Source organism: Lathamus discolor, chromosome 1 (assembly GCF_037157495.1).
Source record: "Lathamus discolor isolate bLatDis1 chromosome 1, bLatDis1.hap1, whole genome shotgun sequence".
Lineage (NCBI taxonomy): Eukaryota > Metazoa > Chordata > Aves > Psittaciformes > Psittacidae > Lathamus > Lathamus discolor.
Window position 1 is genome coordinate 135,548,412 of NC_088884.1, and position 15,892 is coordinate 135,564,303.

At 35.4% G+C, this 15,892-nt stretch overlaps 1 protein-coding gene across 2 annotated transcripts in view; it reads left to right on the forward strand.

Annotated features, from left to right (window-relative positions):
* DLC1 (DLC1 Rho GTPase activating protein) overlaps window positions 1-15,892 on the forward strand; it is a 216,435-nt gene that overhangs the window by 64,117 nt on the left and 136,426 nt on the right. The gene's annotated exons all lie outside the window — the stretch shown is intronic.

The following is a 15,892-nucleotide window of genomic DNA, read 5'->3' on the forward strand; positions in this document are numbered from 1 at the left end:
CTTTATTTCTTCCAATTTCTGTGATATTGGATCCAGGCTCAAAGAAACTGAAGATACTCAGGTGGAAAATTTGAGCTGCCTTTTTTAAAAGGAACAAGACCAAAAAAAAAATCCATGCTAAAAGATAACTACATTATTGAAATTAGTTAACACCTACATTTCTAACTGTTAAACAGCTTGCAAAAGAAATAGGAATAACAATGAGTAGTAATTTTCAATACTTTATAATTAGTGATGGTCTTAAATTTAAAGAATTTTACAGTTGTCAGAACACTGAGATTTTCAGTAGCAGCCAGAAATCTGTAGCTGCAGCAGCTTTTACTTCAGTTGAGAGAACGGAGTTCTTGAAAATAGAGGCTATCTGCAAGTGCACTTCATAGTAATGAAGTACTGAAACAGTCTCTTGTGACATATTTTCCTTACTCTCACCTTCCTAATAATAACTTATTTGTGAAATTTTCAGGATAGGAGAAAAAAAAATACCAGGAAAATTTCTACAGTATATTTTTTCCTGTGCATGCGCAAGTTTTAGTTTTCTCTAGAACTACATAAATGGATGCTTCTAATGGCAGTATTTCAAGACTGCACTTGGTTACTGTGAGTCATTTAGGAATATGCAGGTTTCATAAGACATATACCAATCAGGAGAGTAAATCCCAAAATTCATGGTATTTTGTGTGGTGTTTATTAAACTGAAACTCTGGATTATTTAGTCCATTCAAACATAGCTTTGAAGCTATGTGCACCTGTAAATGCTGTCACATTCTCACAAACATAGATTGAGTTTCCTCAGACCACTTGGAAACCCATGAAAATGTCTTATCACTACTTATGGCAACATCACCTCCTTCTGCTGCCATTATATGTTTTCTTGATGTCCATGGAAAGTACTTTAAGACAATCTTTCATATATCTGCAGCATCTGTAAGGGTATGCTTTAAACCAACATCTTTTTCCTGCTTAGATTTCCAGTTTGTATCTACACCTTTCTTTGATGCTTTTACAAGAAATTCTTACAATTTTTAGTTCTCACATGAGATTTCCTAAGCCACAAATGAAAATATTCCAGGGCTTAACAAGCTGAAACACTTCATCTTTCATAGTGATAAGGTGGTTTAGGAGAAGGGCAATAGAGCACGTCTTGCTAGCTTTTGCGTTCAGCTACAAAATATGAAGGCTTATTGCTTTATCTTTTAATTGCAAGAGACCCTAATTTTTTCTTTTTTTTATTTAACATCCCATTCACAGTCTTGAAAGGTGTAGGAACAAACAGTCTTATTGAATACATACTTTAAAGAAATAAATCTCACCCTGTTTGAGCTAATAGCCTTGTGCATTTGTTTAGAGGCTGTAAACCACGCTGCATGTTAGAGAGACAAGTAGCCTTGCATGACTGTGTGTGTCACATCCTGCCCTCAACTTTGCCCTCCTTGGAGGCTCTGGCAGTCTCACTGTGGTTTGCCCACTAGCCAGCTGGGAGTGGCTCAAAAACTTCCCCAACCTGTGGATCTGGTTCTCGAGCAAACTTTCAGACTTAACAGTATCTTGGTGCTCCTTGCCATGCCCAATTAGAAGAGAGGCAGGGTTCTGGGACAGGCATTCAAAGTTTGGTGGACAACACATCTGTAATACTGTGACAGATTTAATTGTGTGTATTCAAAGCATGCTGCACAGGGATCACTGTGGGGTTTTCCTCCTTCACGACACAGCAACTCCTTTGTAAACATGAGACTACCAAATAGCTTCCCTCTTCTAAGAAAATCTTGCCCCCCATGCCTGTTGCAGGAGTAGTTTCTGCCTGTGCTTGAAGGGGAATGGGCAGGTAACCGCTTTGCCGTTAGGTGCATATGGTGTGAATGCCAGTGCATCTTGGTTAAATAGGAACTGCTTCTTCCATAGGGGTTTTTAAAGTTAACCTATCAAGTCAAGGCATGTTGTTGGAACTTTATGTCTCCTTATATGAATTCCCTGTCATCTGTGCCATCAGCTATCTTTTGTATTTATTTGAATCCTTTTTTGTCCTGTAGCTTAACTAACTCTGAATTTACGTTATCTCTGCTGCTTATTTAGGTGCCCTCTTTGATTTGGAGCCTGACCCTAGAAAGATGAGATTAGAAATTATCTCCACTGTTGTTTCTCTTGCTCTGTGAAAGCTTTCACTTATACATGATTGTGTCAAATGGTTGTTAAGGAGGTGATCCTGCCCCTCTATTCTGCTCTCGTGAGACCTCACTTTGAGTATTGTGTGCAGTTCTGGTGTCCTCAACATAAAAAGGACATGGAACTGCTGGAACAAGTCCAGAGGAGGGCCACGAGGATGATCTGGGGACTGGAGCACCTCCCGTATGAAGGCAGGCTGAGGAAGTTGGGGCTGTTCAGCCTGGAGAAGAGAAGGCTGCGTGGAGACCTCATAGCAGCCTTCCAGTATCTGAAGGGGGCCTACAAGGATGCTAGAGAGGGACTCTTCATTAGGGACTGTAGTGATAGGACAAGGGGTAACGGGCTCAAACTTAAACAGGGGAAGTTTAGATCAAAGGAGGAAGTTCTTTACTGTGACAGTGGTGAGGCACTGGAATGGATTGCCCAGGGAAGTTGTGAATGCTCCATCCCTGGCAGTGTTCAAGGCCAGGTTGGACGAAGCCTTGTGTGACATGGTTTGGTGTGAGGTGTCCCTGCCAATGTCAGGTGGGTTGGAACTAGATGACCTTAAGGTCCTTTCCAACTCGAACTATTCTATGATTCTATAAACCAAGCTGAACTCAGTACACATAACAGAAGCTATTTTGGCTTCCACAAGTTCCCTGAGTGTCAGCATCCAAATCCTTTGTTATTTTGTGAACTCCCTAAAATCAAACTGTATCTAGTTTTCTCAGAATTTCATATTTTCCTCAGACTGAGTGCGGAGCTGCTCTTCTGTGTTCAGCAACATTTGGTATTATCTTCTCGGCAACTGTATCCATTATCTAAAAGATGCATCTAGATGCCATTAGGAACTCAAAACAAATTAGTTTTGTCATCATTATAAAAATTCTAAGAGATAAGATGGTTTTGAACTAATACCTTAGCTGAAGTTGTCAGTTTGACAGTTTTGAACAATGTCAGTCCAGCCAATTTTCAACCTATTTCACTGTCTGCTTTTCTAGCTAATACTTTGACAGCTTCTAAAAGAGACTGCTTTGGGAGACAGTATATAAAGCCTTGCTAGAGTTAAGATATATTATACTTAGTGCTCACTTCTTGTCCATATAGCCAGCGATTGCATCTTGGAAGGTAAAACAGTTTGGTCAAGGATGATTTGCTCTTAATAAACTGGTGTTGATTGCTCCTGATTGCCTTCCTGTCACTCATATCTGGAAATGGATTCTAGGGTGTGTTCCATGATCTTTCTGTGGACTGAGGTGAGCTGATAAGCTTAGGATCATTGCTGCTTTGCCTCTTTTGAAGACAGGCATCTTTCTTCAGCCAGCAGGGACCCCCCAGAGTTGTCATGTTTTTACTGGTGTTGTGGCCCTGCAGTGACATCAGCCATCTCCTTCAGCATACTTGGGTAGACTTCATTTAGCCTTTCAGGTTGGAATATATCCAGCTTCTCTAAATAGACCCTAGCCTGTCAGGTCCTCACTCCTGGCTCTTCCTGTTTCTAAATCATGCAAAGCCCAGATGTGAGGGAGTAGGATTTGCGTATGAAAAGTGAATCAGAATGGCCTAGATTTTTGCTAGACTAAAAATACAAAATAATGGAAAAATTAGCATTAAATAGGCAGACTGAAAAATCTTGATCTAATTTATCTGTACGTTGGCATTGCTTTCTCTTTCTTTGGTAGCAGCTACTAAATAATTTCTTCCTTCAGCAGCTGCAAGGTGATGAGTACCCTCCCTCCATTGCTATCAGCAGATTTATTCTTAAATTGAAACACAGGCAAATATAAATAGAACTTTCATTCTATGCTTCTGTCTTGAGAGACATAGCAAGTTTTTCTCTCATACACAAACTATTATTTCATTGACTTCGCTTGCAAATATTGAGTTTGGAAGATCTAAAGTACATGGGTGGTCAAAGGTACTGCATTCTTCTATACTTATATATAGAAGTATAGATTTTTCTATACTTTCCAGTGAAAAGCAAGCATTGATAGAAGGATTGGTACAGTGGTGTTATGTTTGTTGGTTGTTTTATCTTCACTAAGCCATATTTCTTCTTACTTTGTTGCCAAGACACAAGAAAGGAATTGTTTCTAAAAAAAAAAAAAAAAAAAAATCTACCCTTCCCGTGGCTTCCGTACAATTTGGATTTTCATTCAAAACTAGGGACTTAATGTGGGTAGATTTTAAGTTTTTTATTTATCCTACTCATATAATTCTATTCGCAAAATAATTTTCATATGAAGTGCAGCTATTTTGTCAGAAATCTACTCTGCCACTCTGCAGACTGTCTACTTGCAAAAAAACACCTACTTTTTTCTGTGGTGAAAGGGGATTTGTGGCTTTCTAGAGTCCTTTGCAGCATCGTTAATGGTCAGGAGTATTTTTAAATGTTTGTGCAATATTAGTTCTAGGAAAGTTGAGTGTGAACATAAGATTCAGTCAAAAGTATTTTTGTAGAAAGTGTTTCATACTTGTAATAGTCGCTCTTAACTAAAATATGGAATAATTCAAACTCTCCTCAGGGAACTGGTATTGCTATGAAAGCCAAGAGTGCACTTGGACTCTTGTGTGCTCCCTCCCTCTGGAACGTTTTGAAAGCTTAGAAACCATGAACTACATTTTTGTAATATGCCACACAAAGTCTGGGAAAGTTGGAACAATTCAGAGAGAAGCTGTACTATGAAGGCATGGTCCTGGGGAAATACAGAAAATGAGCAGCGCTTCACAGAATTGGACCCACTTACTGCTCTCAGGATCTGCAGTGCATCTGTCTGCAAGCCTGAGTGAGGTTTTCATGGGAGTAGCTTGGGAACACAGACATGGATGAGATACGTTTTTACTTACTGCCTGCAGGAACCAAAAATAGAACAAAAATAAATAAATAAGGTTACCCTGAAAGAAGACCAATTTTAGAACTTCTGGAAAAAGAAAGAGCTTAAAAGAGCTGTCTTCATAGTAAATGTAGCAATTAGTAAGAGATTTTATATAAATAATAGATTTTAATAGTAGTTTTTATTACCTTTTATGCATATTTGTATATTCATACACAGAACTGTGCCTTTTACAAGAGAATGGACACAGCATAGACAGGAAGATTATGAGTCAGACAGGATCAACTTGAGCCTTCTCTTACTGGAGTAATTGGCAAAGTTCCTACTGACTTCAGCAGAATTGAGCTCTGTATCAGTAAAGATTTCTTTTTTCCAGGAATTAAAATATAACATCTTTAGAAAATAACAATGTTTGGAAATTATGTTAGGTAGATGAATGGAAATACAGAATATCTCCAACTTTTAAATGTTCCATAAAAGGAGTTTATAAACTAAATGTTTTTCAGACAGAGAGTATCCGTCACCAGCTATGGTTGTCCATGGTTTGAATGGTAAATTAATACACTTGCTAATTGAGATTAAAAAATGCAATGTTGCTTTTATGATGGAAGGAGCTATGCCTACTGTAACACTCACTGATTCTATCAAAATCTTAGAAACAAGTGAACTAAAATATGGAACTTCCTACTGGAAAATATTTTTATATATGAATGCAAGCTACAGAAATGCATAGCATGCTAGATGATTCACAACAAAATCCTAAAAAAAAAAAAAATAAAATTGTAAGAAAAAAGTGTATATATATACTCAAAAGTTAAGATTAATTTGTTATGAATTCATCTTGTAATATACTACACTTTTATACATCATGCATAGAAAAGCCTAATCAGAATATTTTGCAGAACACCCTTCCTTTCTCCCAGTTTATTAAATTATGTCAGCAGCATGAGCAAAACTTCACAGTTATATGGGTACTTCTGCTGCTTTCTGGATTTTTATGACACCAAAGATACCAGCTCAACAGATAGTGCCTAGGAATAAAATGGGGTTACTGTACAGAGATGGAAGGCATGTAGTATGTGTGTTTTCTGTGCCAATGTCTGTCCATGTAGGTATGTACTATGCAACGTTTGCTCAGGCATTACCAAGTTAAGCAAGGTGTTGCAAGAACCAGAGGAATGCAATAAGAATTCCACAGACCTGGAATAGTAGATTTACTGGTAATACTTCCAGCTGAGGAAACTATGGTAAATGAAATATGTATTTCTCTGGTTTATTAACTGTACCAGAGGAACCAAGATTTTGGTTATATGAGCAAAGGGAATTTGATATTCAGTTTGACTAAAATTTAGATTTTAAACAAAAGTGGTTCTAGTTGGGTTTTTTTTTATTTCCTGAAAGAAAAAAAGGGAACTTGGTTACAAGCATTTTAGCATGAAGCAGCTGTGCAGATTAACGTTTTGTTTTCTGAAGAGATTCTTCAAAGGCTTGGGGTATTTTTTAGAACTTTCATTGTTGTATTTGGATTTAAAAAAATGCTTTGCATCATTTCCTTAGGCCCTTTTAGGAGACAAAGCTCCTGATTCTTTTCTCAGTGATAAGGAAACTTCTCATTTTTATTTGTTACGTATTTTTATTTCTCTTTTCTGTCTTTTGAAAAAGAGGGAATTGTTTTGATATAAGCAATATCTTTCCAACTTTTTTTTTTACTAAATTAATTCTCTTAGGAGAAATAGAAGTTCTTGAATGAAAAGCAAATTTGCTTACTTTTTCACCCAAATTTTGTCTTTTTGGTTTACTGCCTCTGTAACCCACAACCCTGACAAAGGGTTAAAGGTTAGTACGCTACATATGCAGAGAGCTTGCAAAAGAACTCATTTTATTTCAGCTCTCTTTCTCTTAGATGACCTAGAGAAATACTGACTTAATAAGGTCAGAATAGTGTTGTTTGATGATTTTTAAACTCACACTTGCTATGTGTATATATTGGAGCATGAACCAACTGAGATTCAAAAAATATGATTAAATATAGAAATGAGATCCAGGTAGCATATTTTAATGTTTATTCTCCTCCTTTCTACCTCCTCTTTCTACCAAGACAAAGCCACTGTTTTATGTACTTCTTGCCATTTGTCATCTCCTTGTAAAAGCAAATGGGGTGGTTTATGTTAATCATCTATATTGCTCAAGAAAAAACACGGTAATTACCACATCTATCTGACTTGGTAATGACATTGAAATGCATTGATTTGGCACTTATTCTCTTATGCTCACCCCTGATACCTTCCAAAGTTAGATTCACTTTCTTCCACAACAAAATGCCCCAGTAATCCAAACCTATCACTATTGCTGTCTGACATGCTGCCCCCCTCCCTCCTCTCTTCATCATCTTATGATTAACATCACTGTTATGTGACTCTTCAGCTTCCTGAGTAAAGCATTATGATGTTCTGCAGAAAGTAAAGATTTCATCATTGTAGAAGAGATGTAGCTTTTGTTGTAATTTGTTCTTCTGCATCTGGACTAAAGCTCAAGATCAGGAACCTCCCTGGAAATCTGCTTTTGGTCCTTTCCCACCTCGTCCAATAAATGCAGTATCAGTGACTGAATTCACATGAGACTATGAGTATAAAGATTTGTTCTAAAACATATATACCATATTTTAAAAATTCATTTCTTGGGGTTTGCTTTTTTATTTAAAGAAAGAGTTCTAAAGAGTTGTGGTAGCCTACTGCACTAACGATGGAAAGAATAGCCAGCTGTGGTTACCTGCAGATTCAAGACAGCAAACTCACACAGGATCAGAGTGTTAGTAGGTGTCAGTAGTTGGTGCCCTCCCAGTAGGGGTCAATAAATTGCTGCAATGCTCTACACCTGATTTTCTTTTTCAGTAGATAAAGCTGAGCACAGTGAGGTCTTTCTTGACTGGCATAAATATATACATAATGTTCAAACTCAAATATTATTTTATTGCTGCTAATCTCAGTGAGATCTGAATCCAGGAAACTAACATTAGCGGAATTCAAAAATCTACATAGCAATTGGCCGTTGGATTTGGCCTGATCTCACAGAAAGGTCATTAGATTGCGTGTTTACATATCTGATTATTTATCCTGCTAACCTTTTTTCAGCTCATGAGCATGTAGCTTCTGTATTATAATGGATTGTGGCACTTGCAGCAATGAGATGAACTTCCTGATTTTCATGTCTGCAACCTTAAAAATTAGTGACTTGCCCTTGGGATGAAAAGCAAAGAGGTCCTTTGTTTTCTTTGAGGTGGTGAGGGAAAGACAGGAAAGGTATGAATTTGTTGATTTTAATTTCTTTTTTCACTCTGTGAGTAGCTGCTCAGTGGTATTTGGTAACTTAGAGTCGTCTTATATCAAATTTTACTTTCTATCATCACATGATTGTAAGAATTTTTGATACATGAAATGTACATTTTCTTAGACTTTAAGTAATAAATATAAGGAGATTAGTAAAGATAAAATCACATTTGTAGATATTACATGATGTTGAAACAAATGGGAAACATGAGACTTTAATTACCTTTTACTGCTGTCTTATAGGGCTGGTGCCCTCTGGTTCCCAAGTTGTTTAGCTTTGCCAATGTTTCATGGCTTATTGATGTCTTTGTTATTGTAAAAAGGTTTTATAAGATAAACATTAGCTAAACAAATTACTTCTGAGCTTGAGAAAGAGCTTTCTCTGTGTAAATGAACCATAATAGAATCTCTGGTGATTGATGGAAAGCGTGAGCACTCTTTGGGCTGCTCCAGTTCTAGAGGTAGTGTGTCACCTCTCAGCTTTGTTGTTAACATCCACATTATGTTTTCTTTAGAGAAGAGATGTGTGTGTTTGGTGGAACTAGAGAAGGCACAGGTTTTGTTATCATCAAAAGCTGTATAGATGTTCCTTAACATTAAGCTAAAAATTAAGTGACCCCTCTTTTGAATAGTGTGATTAGTGTACCTCAGTAATTAAAGTGTGGCTCAAGTGGAAACAGAGTTCCTTATGTGGTAAACAACTGGGAACTATCAAAAATAGCTTTATTTTACACATTTGTTTTTATTCCAAGCCCTGATATGCAAAAAAAAAAAAAAAAAGAAAAACCAAACCAAAGCCCTACCAGAAACCTAAGACCTAGCAAGTGCTAATTTTTTTAAACATCATAATTAGGTCTCACAAAACATATGATCGTAGCTGTCAGTGTATTTAGAAACTTGCAGCTGCTGCTCTGAAGATGTTAGCATCTCTAAAGAGAAAGGACTTAATTCCATGTTATGGCCAAATTCTACTTAAGGATCCGGACAAGCTGCACACAGGCTGTTGCCTTATCTGTCATGTAGACCAGCTGTATGTGGTCCTGATGGATTTCAGAGCACTGGGAGCTTACCCTGATCTATGCAAAGTCTATAATAACACCAAACAGAGCATAAGACAGTTATCCTGCATCTTTATTTTGCACTTCCAATCCAGCAAGAGTCACACTCTGCCAGCTGAATGATGAAGATACAGGAAGTTACCAGACCACCCCAAGTGCAGGCTTTTGGCAAGTGCCTCATAGAACAACTGCCAACCATCCAGCACTAACTAAAAGGGGTCTCTGTGCATGACCCCAGTGACATGAAGAGGCTCAAGCAAACAGAAATATCTAGTCAGAGAACAAAGCAGTTGGGGAGAGGCATACAACTGACTGGAGGACAACATATGCAGGCAAGCATACAGCTTTGAATTTCCACTAAAATTCAATTCATAGTGCCATCATAAATTTAGCCAGAGACCTCTAGCTATGACACTAATTTCTTTTCAAAATTGAGTAATTGATGCAGCCTTATTGCTGGATAGATTTTAATTGCCTTAGGCTCTACTTTTAGTAATTGCAATCTTTAGTAAAATGAAAGAACAAAAAGAAGAAAGACTTTGCTAAATTTCCCTTCTAAAGCTGGTCTGTCCTGCAAATTGATCAGTTTGGCTTTTTACTCGTTCTTAATCTAGATGAAAATAAAAAATAAAAATAAAAACAAATAAAAATAAAAATAAAAATAATAAAAATAAAAATAAAATAAAAATTGTGGAGAACTGAAAACTTATTTTTAAAGCTTACAAGTTTAATAAATTAATGCTTTGTAAATATTTCTGAATGATAAACTAGTCATTCTTGGGTTTGGGTTCGGTTTGGGTTTTCTTTCTATACTATTGTTATAATATCAGTTCAATGTTAATACCAAAAAATTAGTTTAAATTAATTAGTATTTCCAAAGGGTCTTGTACCTGTTTACTGTCCTTAGCTGACTTATTAACATGAAAGGGTTTGGTTTCAAAAAATCAAAGTTTTCTGGGAGAGATATTTATTCAATATTTTTTTTAATGGGAATATTACTGAAGAAATTTCTGGTTAGGGACTGCACTATTTCCCTAATTTAAAACCATCTGAATAGTTGTGGATTTATTTTTTTTTTTAATAACCCAGTTGATTTTAACTATGACTTATCCAAATTAAAACAACTGGAGCATACCTTCTAAATAGAATGTCTAGTAAAGGACTTTGAATGATACAGACTGTACACTAGTTGATAAGGAATTACATAATACTTAAAATTTATTTTCTCTCTGACTGTTGTTGACCTCAGTTTTCAGGTACAAGATTGCTTTTGCTTACTGGAATAGGGAGTTCTCTGCCATTTGGTTCATTAGTTCTACCTTGGTAATTGTATATTGTGCCTTTCTTTCTTGTCAGAAGCGTCTTTAGAAGATTTTAGATTTTCATGTGGTTTGATCTTTGAGTAGAAAGAAGACAACAGAGATGTATTTTGATCTACATAGTTGTTTCTGGTCTTAAAATCAATGATCCTATTTAAAAACTGAGTATAACATTCATTTTTATGTCTGCAAGCTTTGGAGCTTGGTCTCCTTTCTGCTTCTAATGTGATATATTTTTAGAATAGGAACATGGATTTGGTCCTAAAGGAAGTACTTTCAGTGATAAACACAATTCTTACTCACACTTTTGCATAAAAGAAGCATCCACTAAGGTGAGAATTTAGACCATGATTTTCAATTACAGGGATAAAAGGTGATTACCATAAAAGCATTTCCAGAACAGGTTGAGCTCAGCATTTGTGAGTTACCTGCTCACAGTTAGTATGAAGTCGAATTCCAGTACATTATTATTTGTCCTGGAGTTTTCTATTCACCCTGGACAGTAGAAGGTATTATCACCAGAGGTAAAAATGTGGAGAAATGCTTGCAAATCAAGATTAGCAAAGAAGTTTCCCAGCATATCTGTTTAAATGCATACCTGAAAAAAAGACTGAATAGCTGACAGCCTTTTCTGATGGAAGGGCTTTGTAGAATATGATTGGATGGCAGTATTGAAAATGTGATTCCCATAATACCAACCGCATTTTGTCTTCTGTAATAATCAAAAAAAAAAGTACAACTATTCTATGATTCTATGATTCTGATGGAAAAAATAGTGAATTTAATGGCTTTCAAGATGCTATAGCTTCTTTAGAAAACTGAAATATAGACTCACTCCAATTCGTTTATGAGATACTGCAAACACTAATAGATGTCACTAGACCCTTATTCAGAACTTGTAAGTCACACTCTCTTCTGTAATAACTTGCTAGTTTATACAAACCTTTGCCTTTTACCGTAGCCCTTTGCAGAGTTAGTCATGATAGAGATGCCCATGTTCATGAGTGCAAGGAAACTAAAAGATAATTAATTTTATTCATAATGTCATTGTCTGCATTCTTGGAAATAGCATAATATATATAGCTTTGCCCTGAAGTTAAGGGAGAGCCAAGATGTATTCAGGTCAGACAGGTTTTGACTCTAGTGGAAGGAAGCTAGTTTGGGGACTGGGGAGGGATTCTTCCTTTCCTCTTTTCATAGTGAAGAACTACACATGCTCAAAATGAGTGCTTGCTGTTCGGAATTGTGGGCTTTTTTTACAGATGTCTTTCCTTTTTCCTATTAGAATAGTCTTAAAAGCTTAGAAAAAAAATAGGTATTTTGACTTTGGTCAACTCAAACTTTTCATTTGTGCAAAATTTTATTTAAGTTTTGATTTACTGGTAACTGAGCAAGTCAACTGCCACTTTAAAGAAAAATATCCAATACAATGTTTTATGTACCCTTTATAGTTATATTTGCAGATATGGGAATCATTTGAAATACAGTAAGAATGTGTAAAAAAAAATTCAGTATGTCATTTCATAGGTTAATTTTTCATAAGTTAGAAGTCCAATTCTTTAATTTAAAAGAATAACCCAAGTATGTCAGCAATGCTCTCATAGGGTTTTCTTTTTTATTATTATTATTATTATTCCGTTTTCTTTCTTGTTGGTGTTAAAAGCATGTACTATTAAAAATATAGAGAGGAGCCTGACTTTGGGGATGCTGTTTGAAATCTGTGAGGGACGTGTGCCTGGGTTTTTTTTTAAAGCACATGTGACCCGATCATGTGGAAATTGTTAGTCCAGTTCTTTAGTTCTGTGAGGAGAGTGAGAAATAATGTGAAGTTACAGTGAACCCATCTGGCCAAGCAGGAAAATCCAGTTTAATTACTCCATTGCCAGAAATGTTAAATCACTTCCTGGGAATGCAATTCATTTGGAACATATGGAACTCATTGAATTGTCTCTAGTGAATTCAGAACCATACTGGAGATGAGAGCATTTCTCATAAGTAACAATCATGTTTTCCCACTGGGCAGCATGTAAGCATTATGTGTAGCCGTATTAATGAAAAACTAAACCAATAGTAGGACTGTCTCAGATCTTGTTGAACAGCATTTGCTTGTGGTTTCCTTTATTTTAAATTTTCAGGAAATGATATGTTCATCTAGGATTTTTTTTTTTCCTCAGCTTTTAAGCAGCAACAGAACATTCTAATAGAATTTTTTAGCTCATTTTGCATCTTAAATCAGCAGAATTACACTCTGTTTAGAAAGCAGATATATTTGAAAGTATCATCCAAAATGTTTTTGAGCTTTGTGGATAAAGAGGGTTGGTTTGAGTGGGTTTTGGTTTGAGGGTTTTTTTTCAATCAGGGACTTTAAATTTACTAGATATTCAAAGAAAATGGGAAGATTTTCAATTTTTCTGCAAACTTAGTAAATCTAAACCTTTGACTAAATATATACATATGAGTTCTTAAATTGTAAATAATGAGGAAGACTTGCTTGTTTATGTACATTATTTCAGTGAAATCTTTCATAATTGTTACAATGGGTTCAGAATTTCTATGTAACAATACCATGCTCTGAGTCCAGCTTTTTTTTTTTTTTTTTTTTTTTTTTTGCAGTCTTTGCAATAGGAAGAATAGTGATATTATTTGGAAAAATACTTCCTAATCTGTTCTAAAAAAAAAAAAAAAATTACTTTCATTGATTTGATGTTACTATAAGGGGTTTATTTAGTGATAATTTCTTTTTTTACTTGGATTCACACAAATTTAAGAAAATATTTGGTACTTGGAAAATGCTGTACTATTTGCTTGTGTGGTTAATCAATAAGACCAAATCAGATAAAAGTAGGTTTTCTGATTTTAAAAGTACATGGAGGAAATGGAACCATGTTTTGCTGAAACCCATGATATCACGAAGAAAAGGCAATAAAAAGAAATCTCTGTATTTATATTAAGTACTGTGGAGAACCTAGAGTAGTGAAAAATGGTTGTGACAGGTAGTCACCACATTATGAGGTCCTTCCCCTAATTATTCTAGGAAAAACTTATATACTTTTTGAATGTATTTCCTTACCTGAATGTTCTAGTATTATTTTTTCCCCCATGCACCTGACTTGATTTTAAAATCCTTACTTTTGATAACATGCATAATAGATATTGGTCTCTCTAGAATCAATCTTAGTGAATTGCTGCAAGATTACCTTAGGAATGTAGGAAATACTTTTATCTGTAAATCTCAAACTACCTTTACATTTTCTGGAACTTATAGTGCTTCTTCATCCTGCTTAGAAGTACTAATTTGCAACTTACACATCTGCCCTGAAGCTTTATAGTTCTCTGTATTTCCAGCTACAGCTTCCTACTTGGGCTGAACCTGTTAAACAACTCTAGCAACCTTTAGAACTACCATCTAACAAATTTGCTAAAATTTATGTTTGGCTGTTAATCAACATGTTTTAGTGATCATCAATTAGAAATATTGTCTATTTCCAGGAAATAACTTGACGTGACAAATGGCAAGATTGACAGTGTTTTAAAATATTATATGTTTGTATGAAAAAAAAATTTTCATGCTGATGGGAGCTGATTCAGAAGTGATCATTCAAGCCAAAGACTTTATTGGTGACTCACATTGCAATTAGTGTAGAGAACATGTCTAAGTCTGTCACAAAACAATTAGAGATATTATCTTCTGTACCTGTTACTCTGTCATATGCCCACTGAGTCTTGTAACTGCTCCCTCTGCCACACCTCCCCACCCCCCACCCCCAGTTCACTGAATCATAATTGTTCATCTTGGACTTGCATTTTAGACCTTAGAGCAAAGACTGTTCCCACAAATGGTTGTCTCTTTTCCATGACAAAGCTATGATTTCAATACTGTTTGCTGCTACATCTCTAGTTATCTCAATGTTGTCTCCTAAGGTTTTCTTAAAGGAAGCCATCACACCTTCTTTGTTGTGGGTTTGGGTTTTTTTTATGGCTAACAGTGCTCAGCATTAAAATGTGATGATAACCTGTCCCTGTCTTTCCTTCTTTTGTCCTGATCCTTCCTTTTTATTTATACTAATGTTTCTCCAGTCTTCTGTTTTGTTTTATTTTTCCTGTTTGCTTGCTTGTTTCTCACTTTTCCTCTTTACACGTTTCCTTCTTGAACAAATAGTAATGATGAATCTGGGATTTTCTTTTTTATTTTCTCATTTTTCTTAGCCAGTGTAGCCATTTAGGTCTGGGAAAGAAAAGAAAATTACATACTGGTTTTGAAAATTCTAGCAATTATTTTTTTTTAAATCTATATGATACACTTTTTTTTTTATCTTTTTCTCTCCTCTGCAACTGATACGTTGATTTATTTTGTAGTTTTATTGTTTCTTTGGCATGTTAACTTTCTTCATTCTATGGAAGTTAAAGCCTTTGTTGAATTACTGGAGCAAAATGGTGCTTCTTCTGAACTAATATATGTTTGTAAAAAGAAAAGGAAAAACTTCTCAAGCAAGGGGCTGTTGTAGTTTAAACTAATATTAGTCTGATGGTACATCACACTCAAGCACCAGATATTTAATTAGTTAAAATACAGGTGAAAAAAAGAATCATAGAAGGATTCTTATGGTTATTACCATCTGTAAGGTATTTATTAATATATATTTTCTGAAGTGTTCTATTTGAAATTTTGTACAAAATATCATCCAGGAAATACTATAAAATACTGTTTTGTATAGCTGGACAAATGAAATCCTGAAATGAAATTTCAAAGTCTAATTCAGTAGCTCTATAGAAAGTCTGAAACTGGCTGTTTCATGATTTTTGTCCATCACTCCCCTCTTTCTTTTTCTGTGAAATATGCAGTAGGAAAATTCCATTTTACTCTTCATTCAATCTATAATCTACTTATTTTAGGAAAAATACACTCAGAAAACTCTGCTTTAGTCTGAAGGAAAAGTGTAATTATGCAATATTTTTACATCTATTGCAAAGAAACAATTTTCCAATTCCAAAAAACAACTGCAGCCAATATGAAAACACTTCTATGATTTGTCTTTTAAAACTTACATAAAAAGAAACTGTTTGTTTTAGAACAACTTATGTCTAAGCACAAGTCCTCCCTATGTGGAGTCAATGACAGAACTCTATTTGAGTTCCGCAGAAATTTCATTCTCGTCTTCAGCCACACTGTTTTTGTCTTCACCCCTTCAGAATTATTTAGTAATTTCCCACTA